Source organism: Molossus molossus, unplaced genomic scaffold (genome assembly GCF_014108415.1).
Source record: "Molossus molossus isolate mMolMol1 unplaced genomic scaffold, mMolMol1.p scaffold_m16_p_10, whole genome shotgun sequence".
Lineage (NCBI taxonomy): Eukaryota > Metazoa > Chordata > Mammalia > Chiroptera > Molossidae > Molossus > Molossus molossus.
The window spans coordinates 88,964,543-88,984,210 of NW_023425345.1; the positions used below are offsets into that span (position 1 = coordinate 88,964,543).

Consider the following 19,668-nt stretch of genomic DNA (forward strand, 5'->3'; position numbering starts at 1 on the left):
GAGACGCACACTTGTCCGGTGTGGCACAGGGTAGGTGCCGCTGACCGTGGACAGGATGGACAGGGTGCGCAAGGTCACGGGGAGGAGGGTGGTGCCACTCGGCCTGGAGAGGTCGCGCCGGCAGGGTGGGTGTGTGGTCCTAGAGGCACGGGGACCACGGACGGGCTAAGAGGGTTAGGGGCCCGGGACGTGACTACTCACATGGAATTTATGACCAGATCACCCTGTGAGGTTACTTTACACAGAACCCCTTTTTTTGTCCGCTCTATTATAATTATCCCTGGTTCTTAGAATTTGGACTCCAAAAACTTACTTTAAAAAAGAATTAAGGAAATCAATATGAGTTTGCCTTTCTTTTTTACTTTCTCCAAATGAGAACATTTTTAAAATATATAAGTATATAAGCAGCATTTCATAGGAAAAAATATGTATTTTAATAACACTAAAATTTAGGGAGAACATGGTCTCAGAATGACTTTTATTACTTTTAGCTTTAAGATAAATTTTTCCACTATATTTTTTCCATTTTTCCATGAAGCAAAGAACACGTTATTTGTTCTCTGTGTTTGAGAACCACTGCACAGCTATATTTTTCAAAACTCTTACATTGTTTTTTTGCTTGTTTGTTGTCGTTTTTTTACTAATCAGTAGTTACAGGGTTTCAATTTTTAAAAAAGAATTAATTGTAGCCCTTGCCAGTGTGGCTCTGTCGGTTGAGCATCGTCCCATGCACTGAAAGGTCACCAGTTCAAGTTCTGGTGAGGGCACGTGCAGGATCGCAGGCTTGACCCTTGGTAGGGGGCATTCAGGAGGCAGCCGATCCTTGTTTCGCTTTCTCTCTCCCTTCCTCTCTAAAACTCAATTTTTTAAAAAAATCTTTAAAAAGAACTGTAGCCCGGTCAGTTTGGCTCAGCGGTTAGAGCGTCGGCCCACAGACCAAAGAGTCACGGGTTCGATTCTGGTCAAGGGCACGTACCTCGGTTGCCGTTCAGTCCCCGGCCCTGGTCAGGGTCGTGAGGGAGGCAACCAATCGATGGTTTCTCTCTCCCCAACTCTACCTGTAGATAAAAATGGAAAAAAGTATCGTCAGGTGAGAAATTAAAAAAAAAAAAAGAACTATAGAATGCTGGTAGTAGCTTTTTTGAACATGTGAATAAAAAATATTAGGATCATAAGGTCAGCTTACTGTCTTTGCGAGGTGCAAATAGAGGAAAGAGAAACATTCTCTTACATGGCTCTGGAAGAAAATAAAAGTGAAGCTAAAATCTGTCCTTTTGCCAGGATACTTGACATTCCTGCTTTTATTCTGATAGAGGAGTACCTATAAAACTGGTAAAATTATCAATGTAAGAAATGTCCAAATCTATAGAGAATTTTTTTAAATAAGCGTTTACTTGAGTCAAATTGATGGTAGTTGCCAGGAAGCAAGATCTCAGATGCTGCAGAGAATGAGTTTGGGAATCAAGGAGGGATGGGAGGATGGTTACACGAAGGTGGGAGAAAGCCAGGTACAGGATAGTCAACAAGATTAAGTGCTCCCTTAAGGGTGGTTATGCCTTTGAGGGGTCTAAAAAAGAGGCATTTTATACTTCCCTGGCAGGGGAGGTGCCATGGTCACGAAGGTGGTGTCCCCAGGGCGAAGCTTATCCATTGCACTCTGGAAGTGCTGACCCCTTTGATTTCCCCAAATGTGGGAAACTTGACTATATAATCTGTGGTAGTGGGAAACTGTATTTGCACTCTCCCCTGAGGGAAAAATAAAAAATAAAAACAGGCATTTCAAAGGCATGTTAACCCAGATGCACAAAAGCAATAGACAGGACTTGCTAAGGCGAAGAGGAATCTTTTATAGGTATGACTACCTACCGTGACCTACCCAGTTAGGAATTTATGATAGGATCACTCTGTGAGGTTACTGCCAGCCTTGGCATTTGCACCTATGCCCATTTTCGTCCACAAAGTGGAAATAAAATTCCTGAGCACCTAAAGGCCAAATCATTTGTGGGAGAGCCAGGACTCCAACTGCCTCCAAAGGAGACCTGGCAAGGGACACAGAAGTGCTCAGGGAAACCACATGAGCTGCACTTAAAGGCAGAGATATTGATGGATTGATCAATCTGCAGTTGTCCCCATCGTCGAAACAATGTGTTTGGGGGGAATAATACAATTTCATTATTTGTTGACTAGTTTTCTAAGTCATTTGCCAGTTGTCAGGCACATATTTAACAGATAATCATGACTAGCATTTGGTGGGAGCTGGCTCAGTGCCTTGCACTGTGCGTTGCATTATCTCATTTCAGCTCAGCCATTCTTTGTGATAAGGAAGTATTACTGTAATTTCCGTTTTAAAGGTGAGGAAACTAAGACCTAGAGAAGTTAAATCATTTCCTCCAAGGTCACACAGCTGAAACCACAACAGAAACCCAATCCAGCTGACTGCAGAGGTCTTACTACAATACAGGTTAAGGAATCTGGGAGTATACTGGATTCCTAGTCCATTTTTTTAAGCCGGTCCTTAATTGACTTGAACCCTGGAGGGATTCTCTTGCAAATCCTTTGCACCCGGATTTTCCCTGAGGCTGATCTGACAAGCATCTCCTCAACTCTCACTAGGCCCTAGTTCTACACCTACTTGGAACAATTGTAGGAAAACTTTGGGGACACACTTACATTTTCTTTCATTTAGCATTTAAGTTTTACTTTTCTCACCTGCCTTGGTATTAATAGCAAGACAGTGTCCTTGATGTTTTGGGCATAACTTAATATGCTTAGCCCATATAAAATACAGTGTGAAAACTGACCCAGGGTATCCCAAATTGCTCTAAACACACAATGTAGACATTTACACTAATAAGTCTTGTGGATACAATATTCTAAAGCAAAATGATCTCAATAAACAGCTATATGTTTGTTTTTTATTGTTGTTTTGTGTGAATCTTAAAGTCTAGATTGGATGATACTGAATCCCATTTGCTCATTAGGTCTTGTGAGTGAGAAATTGAAAGGAAAAAGAGTTTTCCTTCTTAGGACCTTTTTTTTTTTTTTTTTCATAAGAATCCAAAATTTTGAGCTTTAAGATATATTTTCCCAGCCTATCCTTTATTTGAATGGGAAATTAGACTTGCATTTTAAAATCATTACACATAGTACTTTTGAAATAAGAACATTATAAACATATTATTCCTTTATCATAGACCAAAATTATGAGATTGTACATTTGTGCAATTGAATAAAATAATGATGATTCTTAATTGCGTTCAAATCGAACTAAATTTTGTGCATAAAACCATCATGTTAAAATTGGAATGAAATGATGGGTTGGTGGTTGTGGGTGTGGGCAGGTGTCAAAAGTACAAACTCCCATTTATAAGATAAATAAGTCCTAGGGATGTAATGTACACTATTGTGACTATAGCTAACAATACTGTATTGTATATTTGAAAGTAACTAAGAGGCCCTGGCTGGTTTGGCTCAGCGGTTAGAGCGTCGGCCTGCGGTCCTGAGAGACCCGGGTTCGGTTCCCGCTAAGGGCGCGTACCTCGGTTGCAGTTTGTCCCCGGCCCTGGTCGGTCGTGCGGGTGGCAGCCACTCAATGTGTTCCTTTCACATCGATGTTTCTCTCTCTCTCTCTCTGTTCCTCTCTCTCCCTCCCACTCAACCTGAACAAAAAAATGGGAAAATGTCCTCGGGTGAGGATAAAAAAAAAAAGTAGCTAAGAGAATAGACCTTAGAAGATCTCATCACAAGAAAAAAAAATGTAATTATGAGTAGTGATGGATATTAACTAACCTTATTATTGTATTATAACCTTATAATTATTATGTTGTATGCATAAAATTAATAAATGTTATATGTCAATTATATAAAAATTCCATTTTTAATGAAATAGAATGGAATGGAATCTGTAAACAGATAGTAATATACTAAGACATACCAGTGCCATCGATATTCTCCCAGATTTATCACAACCCAGCAAAGTGCCTGGCACATAGTGGACAGAGTATAGTTGCTAAACGAATAGATGAACAAATGAATTAATGTACAAATGAACGAACACTTCTCTGTCATTTATACCTTGCTTAGTCCATTTTCCCCCAAGAAAGACTGTTTTCTTTCCCTCTAATCCATCAATATGGTCCTCACTCATAAAACTACACTAATCTCACAGAACCACTTTTTGATCATTAAAAGCTAATGTGATGAGATCCAGATATCTATTCTCAGAAAACGTATTTTAACTATTTCTGTTGTTTGCTGTGATTCTAGGAAGTAGGTCCCGAGTTACAAAAATTAAAACAACCAATTAAGCTTAGAAGCAAACAGTGCTATCCCTCGTACCCATGGGTTTATAGCTGAACTTCATACAAACCATTTTCATTGTCTTTCCCCTAAATCCTTTGAAGGTTGCTCTAAGTCTCAGCGTTTTCCATTTACTCCCACATGTCAATCCCATGCACTATTCATAAAATGAGCAAAAGTAAAGAGTTGCTGCTTCAAAAAGAGTTGCTGCTTCAAACTGACTTTTCCCCAAACTCATTTCACCCAGGTATAAACACCAACAAAAAGTCATGAGAAATGCAGTGTGGTTGAGAATTGCATCTCATATTTTTTTAATAATGTTTGTGTGGCAGAGTGCTATATATCTGTGTTTCTGTGTTTTTGGAAACACAGCCTTTGGAAATGTGAAGTAGAATTATGTCTCCTAATTTCAACAAGGCTTGCTTTAGAAAATGGCTAGAAATAAACCCAGAATGTGATTGAAATCCAATTTTTTCTGTTTTAAAAAATGTAATATTCAATCAAATTAGAGGTTGGTTTCCAAAGAAATGTCATTCTTCTTTGAATCTCATAAAACATACACATAGCCTGGAAAATACTTAACAAGAACTAAGCTCTGAAATGAAAGACTATAGAAAATACCTCGATGCACCTGAAAACAGTTTCATTCTCTCCTTTGTGTGAAGTTCAGTTATATAGAAAGCAAACAAATGGAGCAAACAATGAAAATGGCACAAGGGCTTTTTTTTTCCAATTACTATAAACTGCACTCTCTAAAACAAAAGGACCATTTATGTAGCAATCGCATCTTAATGATGTGCATTGTTCTCCCACCAGGCTATTTCTGATATCAGAGGCTCTGTCTCATCCTCACACCACTAAACCCAGTCATTAACTCCTTTATAACTCTCTCCCCAAAAGTACAAATTTAATAATAATCTTGCTTTTTTTCCTTTATTTTATATAATCTTGCTCTTATCTTGATTGTTTTATCCAAAAGATAATCCTAAAACTTTGACAATACTAAGAAAGACTCAATGTGGTATTTATATTTTCTGGAAACACTTCATTGAGTCTGCTGAGCATGCTAAAGCAGCAAAAGTGAAAAGTATAACATCTGCCTGAGCAACCAATACGAAAATAACAAAACTAAATAGTAAAAGGATCATTAAAGGAATTAAAATGCTACACTAGAAAATACTCACTTAATTCAAAATAAACCAGTTAAGAAGGAAGAGAGGAAGGAAAGACATGATGCATGGTAAAAAAAAAAAAAATGCATAGCAGATATAAATCCAACTAAAGCAATAACAACAGTAAATGTGAATGAATTAAACAATCCAATCAAAAGTAGAGATTATCAAATGGGATAAAAAGAATAAGATCCATGTGTATGCTACAGGAGACATGCTTTACATTCGAAGGTACAAATAGGCTGAAAGGAAAAGGAGGAAAAAGATTCTTCATGCAAACAGCAACCATAAGACAGCGAAAGGGACTATTAATAAAAGTGTGGAACATTTCATTGCTTTAACTTGATACTAATATATTGTTTTAGAATATTTTTTAAAAGCTACTCTAATATGCAAATGCAGCCTTCATAAATTTCCCAAAGCATATATCTACCAGATGAATCTTCTAGAAAATTAAAATACTAAAATTCTTTTTTGGATGTCTTTAAATAGCAATCTCTTTTCATACTTAAAAGATGACTCACAAACGATTAAAATTTTGCTCCAAAAAGATTAAAAGAAAACTAATTTAACACATCTCTGGTAACACATGTCCAGAAGAATGATACCAACAGAGATTGTCTTCATTTAAAACATTAGATAAATAGATAGATGATAGATAGATAGATAGATAGATAGATAGATAGATAGATAGATAGATAGATAGATAATAGATAGAGAAAGGATTTCAAACTGAAATGGAACCAGAGGATATGAAATGGAGAATCTCTCACATGCACCCTTAGAAAATGGAACTTAAGAACCCAAGAGACTGATTTCCATTAAATGCCTGATTTATTGAAAACCAAGAAAACCTGCTGACTAATGAACATCTGCCAAGAATCCCTCTCCATCATCAAGCCAATGAACTCACTGCTTGGACTCTGGCTGGACTTCCCCCTCTTCACACTCCTTGCCCATAAATACAGCCATGCCACCCTCAACAGAGCCCCTGTAGCTTGCTACACCATGCATTTCCCAATTTGCAATTCCCTTGCTAGTGCCAAATAAACTCAGCTGCTGGTCATTCGAGCTTGCCTCCTCCGTTTAGCTCTTTATTTGGGTTGAGAATTATGTATATGTCACTTTCCAGACCTGCATCATTTTGGCTTGAACTGATAAGGTATGTAAGAGATAAATAAGATGCCCTGCTCCTCCCAGGGCGATTTAATTGCTTTAATAGGGAACAATCCCTTGAGCCAAAAGACAAACATCAATGACAAGTTGGTGGTGACATTTCAAGCTCTTCTGCCACATTCAAAACAGACACCACCACCCACTTTCTCACAGGCCTCAAAACAGTACTGCCTACTTGTGAACGCTTTGGAGTTCCACCTATATACATCCGAGGTGAGCCCTGGCCAGTTTGGCTCAGCGGTTAGAGTGTCGGCCTGCGGTCCAGAGAGACCCGGGTTCGGTTCCCGCTAAGGGCACGTACTTGGGTTGCAGTTTGTCCCCGGCCCTGGTTGGTTGTGCGGGTGGCAGCCACTCGATGTGTCCCTTCACGTCATTGTTTCTCTCTCTCTCTCCCTCCCACTCTATCTGTACAAAAAATGGAAAAATATCCTCGGGTGAGGATAAAAAAATAAAATAAAATAAATATACATCCGAGGTGACAGACCTCTCCACCTGCCCGTCCCTCTTTCTGGAGACAATGTAGTATGGTGGAAAGAGCACTGGGCGACAGAGTCAGACAAACCTGGAATTCAATCCATCTGCTAATATTTAGTCTTGGGCTAGTGGCTTCATATCTCCCTGAGCTTTAGGTGTCCTCATCGATTAATGGGGAAAACAAAACCAGTCTCCAGGGTGATGATAGTGAAGATAAGATAACATGTAAGCTGCAGGCAGAGTGATAACAAAGGTAGCCCCCAGGGAATCCTGCTGGTGGGGGAAGTAGAACACATGCCAATGTTTGAAATGAGAGGGAGTATTTATGAAATCTTTGAAAACTCTGTCTTGGGCGGGTCCCGACCATCCCTATGAAGAACAGGAATTGTCCTGTTCATACATTCATTCATCATATTTACTGGGCTACTTATTTGGTCCAGGGAGCAGACAGAGTCACGTGTAACTGACTGTAACTATAAGGCACAGTGCTGGTGCTCTGGTGAAAAAACTGAGGGAGGGTTGCAGATGACAGTTAGCAAGGTCCCCAAAACAAGAGGGGTCATTTCAGGTTGAGTCACATATGGTAAGAGAGGGTTTATGAAGACATTGCAGGGGAGTTTCAGGGACGTTGAGAGGTTGGTATGAGTCTCTCTAGGAATATGTAGTGGGGAGCAGTTGCACCCCCTCTGGAGATGTGCCTTGGTCTCTCCATCGTCACTGTGGCCAGGATTCAGAGGGGAGTGGTCTGGGAAGTGGGTGCATTCAGGCCACAAGGGGTTCCAGGCCTCCTTCCAGACCAGCTGGACCTTCACAATATGTACGACCTTGAACACCATCAGCTCAAGAGGGCAATTTAGTTAGAAAAGAACCTGCCAGGGAGTAGAGGGGGTTTTCTGTTACTATATCCTCCGGATGGGATGTAGGAATCAGATTCATTGTGTATGAGACAATAAAATAATCAGTCTACAACTCTCAAATAATAAAGTGATGGCTTCTTCTATTTGATTCCATGCATTCCTGATGGTGATGATGATGATGATGACATCATAATAATAGCAGCTACCATATCCTGTGCATTTCCTACGTGTCAGACAATTATTTAAGTGCTTAGCATTTATTTTTTATAATAATCTACAAGATAGACAGTATTATTATCTCCACCTTACAGATAAGCAAACTGAGGGGTTAAGTAACTAACTGAAGGCCAACAGAGAGCAAGGGTGAAGCTGAGTTTCGGACCCAGAAATGCCTACAACTCCAGAGCCTGCATTCCTACTGCCTACATGCTTATTGCATCTCCAAATAGCTTTGTGGACATTCCAGAAACACAAACTTATTAAAGTGCTATGAATTTATTAATCTCTGTGATCATAAAAATATTACTAACATTTACTATAATAATGATGATTTTCTGTAACTGAAGTTTTATATCCCAAAGAGAGCTTACAGTTAAACTTAATCAACCCCCTCAATTCTACAGATAAGGAACTGAGCTATTTCAGGTTCAAGTGTGCTTCAAATAAAAAAACACAAATGGCCCTGGCCTGTTTGGCTCAGTGGTTAGAGTGGCGGCCCACAGATCAAAGAGTCGCGGGTTCGATTCCAGCCAATGGCATGTACCTTGGTTTCAGTTCTGTCCCCGGCCCTGGTCAGGGTCCTTGCATGAGGCAACCAATCATTGTATCTCTCACATTGATGTTTCTCTCCCTCTCTTCCTCTGTCCCTCCCTCCCACTCTATCTGAAGATAAATGAAAAAATATTCTCAGGTTGCCCTGGCCGGATTTGCTCAGTGGTTAGAGCATCGGCCCGCGGACCAGAGAGTCCTGGGTTCAGTTCCGCTAAGGCAGTGGTTCTCAACCTTCCTAACGCCGTGACCCTTTAATACAGTTCCTCATGTTGTGGTGACCCCCAACCATAAAATTATTTCATTGCTACTTAATAACTGTATTTTGCTACTGTTATGAATCGCCATCAGAAATAAGTGTTTTCTGATGGTCTTAGGCGACCCCTGTGCAAGGATTGTTCGACCCCCAAAGGGGTAGTGACCCACAGGTTGAGAACCGCTACACTAAGGGCACAAACCTCGGTTGCAGTTTGTCCCCAGCCCTGGTTGGGATCATGTGGGTGGCAACTAGTCGATGTGTCTCTCTCATGTCGATGTTTCTCTCGCTTTCCCCCTCTCTCCCTCCCACTCTATCTGAAGTTAAATGCAAAAATGTCCTTGGGTAAGGATAAAAAAATAAAATAAAATAAATAAAAAATATTCTCGGGTAAAGACTAAAAAAAACACAAATGGTCCTCTTAAAAATATTAGACAACATTGTCTTTTTTGTATATATTTGCTGATAATGGTGATTATAGTTTGAAATAAAATGACGATGCACTAAGAAAATGGTATCAGCCAACCCTGGGATTTGACACAAAAGGCTGGGATGTTTTCAAACCTCACTTACTAACTTTGTTGTTGGACAAGATGACAAAATGCAAATGGCTTCCTGGACACTGGCTATTTGTCTCTTCCTTAATCATTCTTAAAACACCAAAGGTGTGTCCTGGTTTCAAGGTGTCTTTAGTGGGTTAATTTTTATTTCAAAACCTGGCCATCTAAAATAGAATTTAATGTTCTGCTCAAACAGAATTAAAATCTTTCTAAAAGTACTTGAAAACAAAAGCATTTCTTGAGAAGCAAAAACTAGGCAAAATCAGTTATAGAATAAGGCCAATGCCAATCATTATAGAATAAAGCCATTGTCTAAAAGTAAGAGAAAGTTTGGCTTCTGGCTTTTTTCATTGATTTATTTTTACCCTCCCTTCTTGAATAGGGTCATTTTTTTCCATAGCCAGTTGATTGATCATTTGGAAACTTTATTTATTTATTTATTTATTTATTTATTTATTTATTTATTTATTTAAATACATTTTCAATTACTTTTAGAGAGGGAGGAAGGGAGAGAGAGAGAGAGAGAAACATCAATGAGAGAGAAACATCTATGTACTGCCCTTCCCCTGCATGTCCTCCCACTGAGAATCAAGCCCCAAACCCAGAGGCTGGTAGTGAGGGCCCAGCACCCATCGGGTCGATGCTCAGCCAACTGAGCCACCCCAGCCAGGCCTGGGAATATTGTTTTAAATGACCATTTACTTTCACTGTAAAATGACAAAACAGAATCTTCCTTAGAAGAAAAAGTTTTCAACCTCTTTAATAATAAAATAAATACAGATGAAAACGATACCATGTTTCTATGAAATGAAGACTAAGATCAAAGATGTTTTCTCCCCAATTTTCAGTGTTAGTGGGGTGTGAGAAAACAAACTCATAGGATTTTTGTTTGTTTGTTTGTTTGTTTGTTTTTTTATTCTTACCTGAGGACATTTTCCCATTTTTTGTTCGGATAGAGTGGGAGAGAGAGGGAGAAACATCGATGTGAAAGAGATACATAGAGTGGCTGCCACCCACACGACCCAACCAGGGCCGGGGACAAACTGCAACCGAGGCACATGCCCTTAGCGGGAACTGAACCCGGGTCTCTCTGGACCTCAGGACAACGCTCTAATCGCTGAGCCAAACCATCCAGGGCAGATGTTTTAACAAGAGTAAGAAATAAACTAAGCCAGTCTTTCTGGAGGCCATTGGCATTATCCCTCAAAATGAGAATTTTTTTTATTGGTTTTATTTATTTTTTATTTCTATTGGTTAGAGAGAGAGAGATTTGTTGTTCTGCTTATTTATGCATTCATTGGTTGATTCTTTCTCATCTTAGAAAATGGCTTGAAAGGGAGGTGGAGGAACAGGGTGGGTACACATTTGTCAAACCACATCAAAATGTACGCCTAACACCTATAACAATGTACTTTATGTAAACTGTATCTCAATTAAAATAAAGAACAAAAGCCTTAAATGTGCAGTGTGATCTCAATTTTATAATACAAACATTGTTTGCGTATGTACATACAGAAAAGGATTTGGAGAGGATTTGGGGGTTGTGAAATTATAAGTATTTTTTTCCTTGCCAATGAGCACTGTAATAATTAAAACGAACACAAATATATGAATGTGTCCAAATGTGCTTCAAGGAGCCTCACTTGCTCTGCATCTGGATTTTCCCCTCCCCCTTCCTCAAAGGTTAGTGTGTGGACGACCCAAGTATCATGGAACTGCCCTAGGATTCAATGCTGTATGTTTCCATGGAGGAATATGACTGGGGCTGTGGAGGTCCTTCAAGGTATGCACTCATTGGTCATTTGTTTCATTTTCTGGGTGTCAAAGTTACACCAAGAATTCAGTCATTTTCAGGCACGGCTTTAAAGTGGATTTTATTTATAGACCCCAAACCCATCTCAGGTCCAGAGGAGAAAGCCTCAAATTACTGAAGGAAATGTAAACGCTTTTGGCCTGCGAAGTAGCTGTTCCTTTGCATGTTCCTTTTCATGCCAAGTTTCTAAGAATGGTTTTGCCATTAGTTCCAACCCCATAAGCAGCACAGCCTGAGCCCCACCCCCTTCAGCAGACCTATTACAGATTAGTCAGCTGGTCTTCATGGGATAGGAAAGCCTGTTGTGTCGGGTGTGCTCACGGCTGTGTGTCTGCCACCTCTTGCCGGTAGCAGCTCATGTTCACGTGCAGCCCACGGGTCAGCATGGGCTCCTGGGTGGTTAGCCATGTGGGCACAATTACCTGCTGACAATAACAGCACAAACAGCCAGGGGGCAGGGAGTTGATGGGTGGGAGTGGAAGGGAGTAGTTACAAGAAGATGAAATACAATTACACTCCTCCCCCTACAGCCCCTCAGGATGGTTACAGATTGAGAACTGAGGTAGGTGGGAACAAGTCAGAACAGAAATCCTGCTTTTCCTTGGGATCCAGCCAAAGAAGCTGATGAACATAAATAGTACTAAGAGACGCTTAAACCCAAATATCTGGCTTGGATCTGGATGAAGAGTGAAGCCAAATGCCCACAGGATCCATATCTCCAGCCCGTGCACATGTCACCTGCCAAAAATGTCTCACAGGACTTACAAAGTTCCCATCTCAGTGAGTAACACCCCAATCCACCCCTTTACTAAAGCAAGACCTAGAAGCGTTTTCAACTTCCTTCTTCTTTATCTTCCACATACGATCAGTTACCAGGTTCTGTAGGTTCTATCTTCTAAATATCTTTCTGATCAGCTTTTCCATCCAGTTCATACCAGCAACCGTCATAAAACCTATTCTCTGCTTTACTGCCTGAATTACCTTCCTAGATTGCAAATCTGATCATGCCTATTCTTCTAGTCCTTCCATTCTTCATTGTCTACCCAGAGGCTTCCTGAGACAATCTTAAATGCCTTCACTACCAGGTATTTAATATGTGAAGTCTCAGTGTTTAATATAGCGAAGTAGGAGGCTGTATGAACCTGAAAAAGACCCTGACCTATCGAAAGGCATTCAAATCTTGAGACAGAAGGATAACAAAGTTGGAGGGATCACAGTATTGGATATCAAACTATACTACAAAGCCACTGTCATCAAAACAGCCTGGTACTGGCACAAGAACAGGCATATAGATCAATGGAACGGAACAGAGAACCCAGAAATTGACTCACGCCATTATGGTCAATTAATATCTGACAAAGGAGGCAAGAGCATACAATGGAGTAAAGACAGTCTCTTCAATAAATAGTATTGGGAAAATTGGACAGGCACATGAAAAAAAATAATGAAACTAGACCACCAACTTACACCATAAACAAGAATGCACTCAAAATGGATAAAAGACTTAAATGTAAGTTGCAAAACCATACAAATCCTAGAAAAAACATAGGCAGTACAATCTCAAACATATCACAATGCAGTATTTTTGATGATACATCTCCTAGGGCAAGTAAAACAAAGGAAAGCATAAACAAACGGGACTACATCAAACTAAAAAGCTTCTGCACAGCAAAAGAAACCATCAATAAAATGAAAAAGGAACCCACTGTATGGGAGAACATATTTGCTAATGATACATTTGATAAGAGGTTAATCTCTAAAATATATAAAGAGCTCATACAACTCAACAAAAAGAAGACAAACAATCCAACTAAAAAGTGGGTAAAGGACCTGAATAGACACTTGTCCAAAGAAGGCATACAGATGATCAACAGACATAAAAAATTGCTCAGTGTCGCTCTGGTTGGTGTCGCTAAATGGTTAGAGCATCAGCCCACACACTGAAGGGTTATGGGTTCAATTCTCAGTCAAGGGCATGTACCTTGGTTGCAGGCTCAATCAGGGAGCTTGCAGGAGGCAACCAGTTGATGTGTCTCTCTCACATCAATGTTTCTCTCTCTCTCTCCCTATCTTCCACTCTCTCTAAAAATCAATGGAAAAAATATCCTTGGGTGAAGATTAACAAAAAAGAAAAAATGCTCGCCCTGGCCTGTTTGGCTCTGCGGTTGGAGCATCGACCTGTGGACCAGAGAGTCCTGGGTTCGGTTCCCACTAGGGGCACGTACCAAAAAACAAAACAAAACAAAAGAAAAAATGCTCAGTCATCATAGAGATGCAAATTAAAACTACAAGGAGGTATCACCTCACACCTGCCAGAATGGCTGCCATCAATAAATTAACAAACAATAGGTGCTGGTGAGGGTGTGGAGAAAAGGGGACTCTAGTACACTGCTGGTGGGAATGCAGACTGGGGCAGCCACTATGGAAAGCAGTATTACGGTGTTTCCTCAAAAAATTAAAAATGGATCTGCCATTTGACCCAGCAATCCCACTTCTAGTAATATACCCTAAGAATCCCGAAAAAATAATCAGAACAAATATATGCACTCCTATGTTTATGGCAGTGCTTTTCACAATAGTTAAGATCTGGAAGCAGCCCATGTGCCCATCAGTAGATGAGTGGATAAAAAAAGCTGTGATTCATGTACATAAGGAAATACTATGCAGCTGTGAAAAAAGAAGAATCTCATACCCTTTTCAATAGCATAGATGGACCTGTAAAGTATTATGCTAAGTGAAATAAGCCAGTCAGAGAAAGACAAATATCACATGATCTCACTTATATGGGAAATCTAATGAACAAAATAAACTGATGAACAAAATAGATCCAGAGTCATGGATGTGTGTAACAGACTGACAGATCTCAGAGGGGAGAAGAGTGGGGGAGACAAGAAGAGATTAAACAAAGAATTTATATGAATAGATGTATAATCAATGGACACAGACAATAGTGTGGTGAAGGCCTGAAGTGGGGCAGGGGCTGGGTGAAGGTGGGCAAAGTGGGGGGAATGGGGAGCATCTGTAATACTGTCAACAATAAGTAAATAATAAGGACATTCAAATCTAAAACTATTTTAAAACAACTACACCAGCCTAATCAAATGGCCTAATTTCTGAGGCCATTTGGATGCTCTTGGTTTACACAGCAGAGCCCAAGCTCTCTCTCTAAATCTGTGACAGAGAGGATGCCTGTTTCTCCGGTCTCATCTTCAGTTACTCTCAGCAGGAAGCTTCGTTGTTTTTAAAGATCCACACAGCAGTGCCTTTGCACAAGATCTTCCCTCAGCCTGGGACTTCCCTCTTCTTCCCTGTACCTTGCCTGGAAACTGGCTTTTCAAGACCTCTGCTGAGAGGCTTCCCAGAGTCCTGGGAAGAGCTGTAGTCTGGGCCTAACCTCTGTTGTTGTTCTTTCTTGGCTTGCAGATATTTATTTTTTCTTCCCTACTAGATAGTACTTGGGGGACCTGTCTTATAATTTCACAAATTATATGTTACAAAATAAACAGCAAGGGCAAAATTTCAGAGAGACAGTTTTCCTCCCCAACATTTTAAATAAGATTGAGAAAATATTGTTTGCGTCACAGGATACAATTATTTTAAATTCTGGGTATCCTTCCAGAGCTAATGGAGATTTGGGGGGGTGGGCATCCAAATATGTCACTCCTCTATGTCCTTAGACGGTCTCTGCCCACAAAACCTTTATTGAATATGATAGTGCAACAATCTTATAACAGAAAAGTTACTTTGGGCCTTGATCAATTTCACAAAATTGCTAATGAGGTCATTTTAATCACTAGCATGAATTTTCAGTGTGTTCAAAAAAAGTGAAAAGAGAAACTGTTACATCCTCCAGAGTCTTTTAAAAAGTCCCTCTAAGAAATAAAGGGGAACTCAACTCCACTCCCACAACTGGGTCACAAGTTTCATTGGCTGGAATCATTGAGAGCTGTCTCATGAAATAGTTCTAGTTCTCAGAACTCGTCCAAAGGGACCTTTCCTGCCTGCAGAGATAGAAGTAAGGGGAAAAGAATCTTCCCTATACCTTTAAGTTTGACCTGCCTCATTTCCCCCCTCCCCTCCTGTCCATTGATTTAAGCCATCAGTGAGGTATGGGAATACAATGGGAAGTTGGAAAGGAAAAAATAATGAAGGATGAAGGGGAAGGCAGTAAGAGAGGCTGTCGAGGTATCTATGCCTGTAGCGGCTGAGGTTAAATGAAGTCAACCACAGAGTTCCAGTGACCTCACCACTTCCTACTTTGCACACTAAGTGGCGAGCTCTAGGTCTCACTGAAAGTTGACTGGTCCAGAGTGAACTTACTTGTTATACACCAGTTCCTCCTAGAATGCTATGTATTTGTAATCATTATTGTTGGAATTAGAAGTGCTTATATTCTTATTAACAATATGAAAGCAATTTACTTGATAGTGACTAGATAAAAGCTCACAAAGAGACTATTCTAATCTAAACATGAAAATGTTCATGGTAGAAAACTGGAAAAATACAGGAAAATGTAAAGGAAAACAAAAACCTATCTATACTCAAGGATCTTTATCTAATTGTGACTATATTGTATTTACTTTTTACACTTAAAAAACTAACTTTGTAACAAGCTCTAGCCTTGTTTTTATTTTTATGTTTTCCTTATTGATTTTAGAGAGAGAGGAAGGGAGAGGAAGAGAGAGACAGAAACATCGATGAGAAAGAACATCGATTGGCCGCCTCCTGCATGCCCCCCACTGGGGATTAGGCCCTCAACCTGGGCATGTGCCCTGACCGGGAACCAAAACAGTGACCTCTTGGTGCATGGGTCCACACTCAACCACTGAGCCACACCAGCTGGGCTCTGGCCTTGTTTTTAAAAACTGCTTAAGCATTGTTTTTATAGCTACCATGTACTCTTTATGTGGATATATTATAATTTATACAAACATATCTCTACTACAGGTATTTAGTTTTTATCAAACATATTATAGAATAATAATATGGACTTAAATCTTTCAGAAGAGCTCAATACCAGTAGGAGTAAATGAGAACTCTCCAAAGAAGGTGTAGGCAGCCATAGGAGAAAAGTTTAGGAAGCATTTTAGTCATTGTTTTCCTTTAGCCAAGAAAAACAGGTACAATATTACTAAGTTATGGACAAAAGCAGGAAATACTCTGAAATTTCCTCAAGAATAATGTATTTCTTAAGTCTCTGTTGACTTGATGGTAGGACTAGTTCTAGGAAGGCTTTGTGGGAAGAGACAAGTGTTATGTAAGGAGAACAAATATATTCGAAGTGGTATAGAAAATTCAGGTCATTAATGTGACACCTTGCACCCCTTTGTTGGTGACTAGGCTCTGTCTGATAAGCTTGCCACAAGTCCTTAAATCTGGGAGGAGCACTTTATTTTTTTTGTTTGTTTGTTTATCCTCACCCGAGGACATTTTTCCATTTTTTGTTCGGATAGAATGGGAGGGAAAGAGAGGAAGAGAGAGAGAGAGAGAAACATTGACGTGAAAAGGACACATCGAATGGCTGCCTCTCACACGACCCAACCAGGGCTGGGGACAAACTGCAACCAAGGTACATGCCCTTAGCAGGAACCAAACCCGGGTCTCTCTGGACCACAGGTCGACGCTCTAACCGCTGAGCCAAATCGGCCAGGGCAAGGAGCACTTTCTTTCTTTTTTTTTTTTTTCTTATTAATTAATTAATTTATTTTTGTTACAGATGTTTCTCCTCCCCCCCCTTATTTTGCCCTCCCCCTCCCTCCCTGCCCTGTCCCCAGCTTTGTTGTCCATGTCCATTGTTCATGCATACAAGCATATAAGTTCTGTGGTTTATCTCTCCCCCACCACCCCCTCTTCTGGGGATTGTCAGTCTGTACCCCACTTCCACGTCTCTGGGACTACCCCATTCCTCAGACTGTTATGTTCATTATATTCCACAAATAAGTGAGATCATATGATACTTGTCTTTCTCTGTTTGGCTTGTTTTGCTTAGGAAGATACTTTCCAGGTCCCTCCATGTCGTCTCAAAGGATAAGAGATCTTTCTTTCTTACCGCTGCATAGTACTCCATTGTGTATATGTACCACCGCTTTTTTATCCATTCGTCTACTGATGGACACTTGGGCTGTTTCCAGATCTTAGCTATTGTAAATAGTGCTGCTATGAACATGGGGGTACATATATTCTTCCTGATTGGTGTTTCAGGCTTCTTAGGGTATATTCCTAGAAGCGGGATCACTGGGTCAAATGGAAGTTCAATTTTTAATTTTTTGAGGTAACACCATAGTGTTTTCCATAGTGGCTGCACCAGTCTGCATTCCTGCCAGCAGTGTACTAGAGTCCCCTTTTCTCCACACCCTCGGTCAACACTTGTTTGAAGGGAGCACTTTCTTAAACAAAGAACTTTAACAACCAGTTGTTAACAGTAATTTCCTATCTACTGAGTGTCATTTCAGCAACTGAGCCATCTTTTCCATTGCTCTTTAGACTTGACCAGCGCCAGAGTAGGTGGCCAGAGTTCTTGCACAGAACCCAGAGGGCTGGAATCCTCACAGTGGGAATGTTTTTAAAGTGATAGTTTAGAGTCCTACTAAAACTCAATTTGCCTGGACTTCTGTGGCTATCTGGGGAAAACACAAGGCTATGGATCTATATACTTTCCTTTGATTCTCACTCAAGTGAATTTTTTTCTTAGAAAGTTACCTTAGAATTTTGAATCTGCTCTATATGCTTTGCGGAAAGTGTTTTCCAATTATTTATGATCAGAGTTTGTCTTCACAACACCGTGAGAGATGAGTAGGGTAGCTATTATATTTGTTTTGGAGACAAAACAAACAGATGGAGGGTTCAGGTGCTGCCCCCAGCACCCAGACGTCTGGTCTTTGGGCCTGGTGTGCCTTCCCCTGCAGACTGTCACAGTGGCTGTCCTTCTGCGGTCGGACATCTCCAAGCTGTCTCACACTTGTTTCACACCTGACATATAAACCCAGAGTGTTTTCTTGAAGCACACATAGATGTATTCTGTCTTAAAGCATCTCCAAGTTTCTTCAAATAAGGATTTTAAAAATGGATTGTCTAATTGACCCACTTAGAAGTAGAAACCAAAGATAATTTTAGCATCCATTTTTTCCAAACAGTTAAAAGGAATAAAGATGAATGTTTACATACAGTAATGTATTAGAAAAACTATAGTTGCGATTTAAATGACAAACAAAACTAAGAAATGCAAGAGTGTTTCTTAAATCCAGAAAAATCTACACTCATGTGTGGTTTAAATTAAATAAGGGAATAATAGGGTGTCCGTCACCAAAGAATGTATACAGGGTGGCTGTAGATTTTATTACATTTTGAAAATGAAATGTATTTTAATAAACACTGGCTTTATAATTAGTTCAATTTGTGTATACATTTTTAGGACACCCTATATTTGTGTTAATGTTATCAAACTGTCAAATGAAACAAAAATACTTTTTTTAAGGACTAGATATGTAAGGGATCAGCCTGAAAAAGTCATCAATAGAAAATCTATCAGTATATGGACACTGGCCTTTTTAAATAATGTGACTTCTCTATAAAACTGGAATGTATAAAACTCTTGGAGAACACACAACTGAAATATACAATCTTCTATATATCATACTTGAATGTATTATTGATTCTTCTTTAAAATGAAAGTAAATGTGATATTGAAAGCTACTTTCATTATGGATGTACGTGCGTGTGTGTGTGTGCAAACGGGTATGCACATATGCACATGTGCTATTGTCATTGAAGAACAGTTTCCAAGAACCCTCATTTGGCACTTGACCACACCAAATTTAACTTTATACTGTTATACAGCCTTGAATTGTTTCCTGAAAAGACTGTAAGTATCTTGAAGTTAAGAACTCTGTCTTTGCCTGGTTGGTGTGGCTCTTTTGACTGGGTGTCAACCCATGCAGCAGGAGGTCACCGGTTCCATTCCTGGTCAGAGCATATGCCCGGGTTTCAGGTTCCATCCCCAGCTGATCAATTCATTGATACTTCTCTCTCTTCCTCCCTCCCTGCCTCTCTCTGAAATCAATAAAAAACATATTTTAAAAAAAGAACTGTGTCGTCTATGTTTTTGTATCCTCCACAGTGCCTGCCACAATGTTTATATTGAACTTAAAGAAATTAATTCATCCAATGTTCCGAGAAAACTAGTTCTACTAACCATCCAATCTTTGAAACAAATTGTTCTCATTCTCTAAACTATAAAACCAATGTTCCTATTATTTTGTGGCACATCTTGACCCTACAATAACCTGCCTTTGTA

The 19,668-nt window shown here is 39.8% G+C and overlaps 1 non-coding gene across 1 annotated transcript; it reads left to right on the plus strand.

Annotated features, from left to right (window-relative positions):
* The first annotated feature begins 1,585 nt into the window (after positions 1-1,585).
* Positions 1,586-1,749, plus strand: LOC118624911. Its single transcript, XR_004958564.1, has one exon. It is a non-coding gene; the product is annotated as a U1 spliceosomal RNA (small nuclear RNA).
* Positions 1,750-19,668: the final 17,919 nt, after the last annotated feature.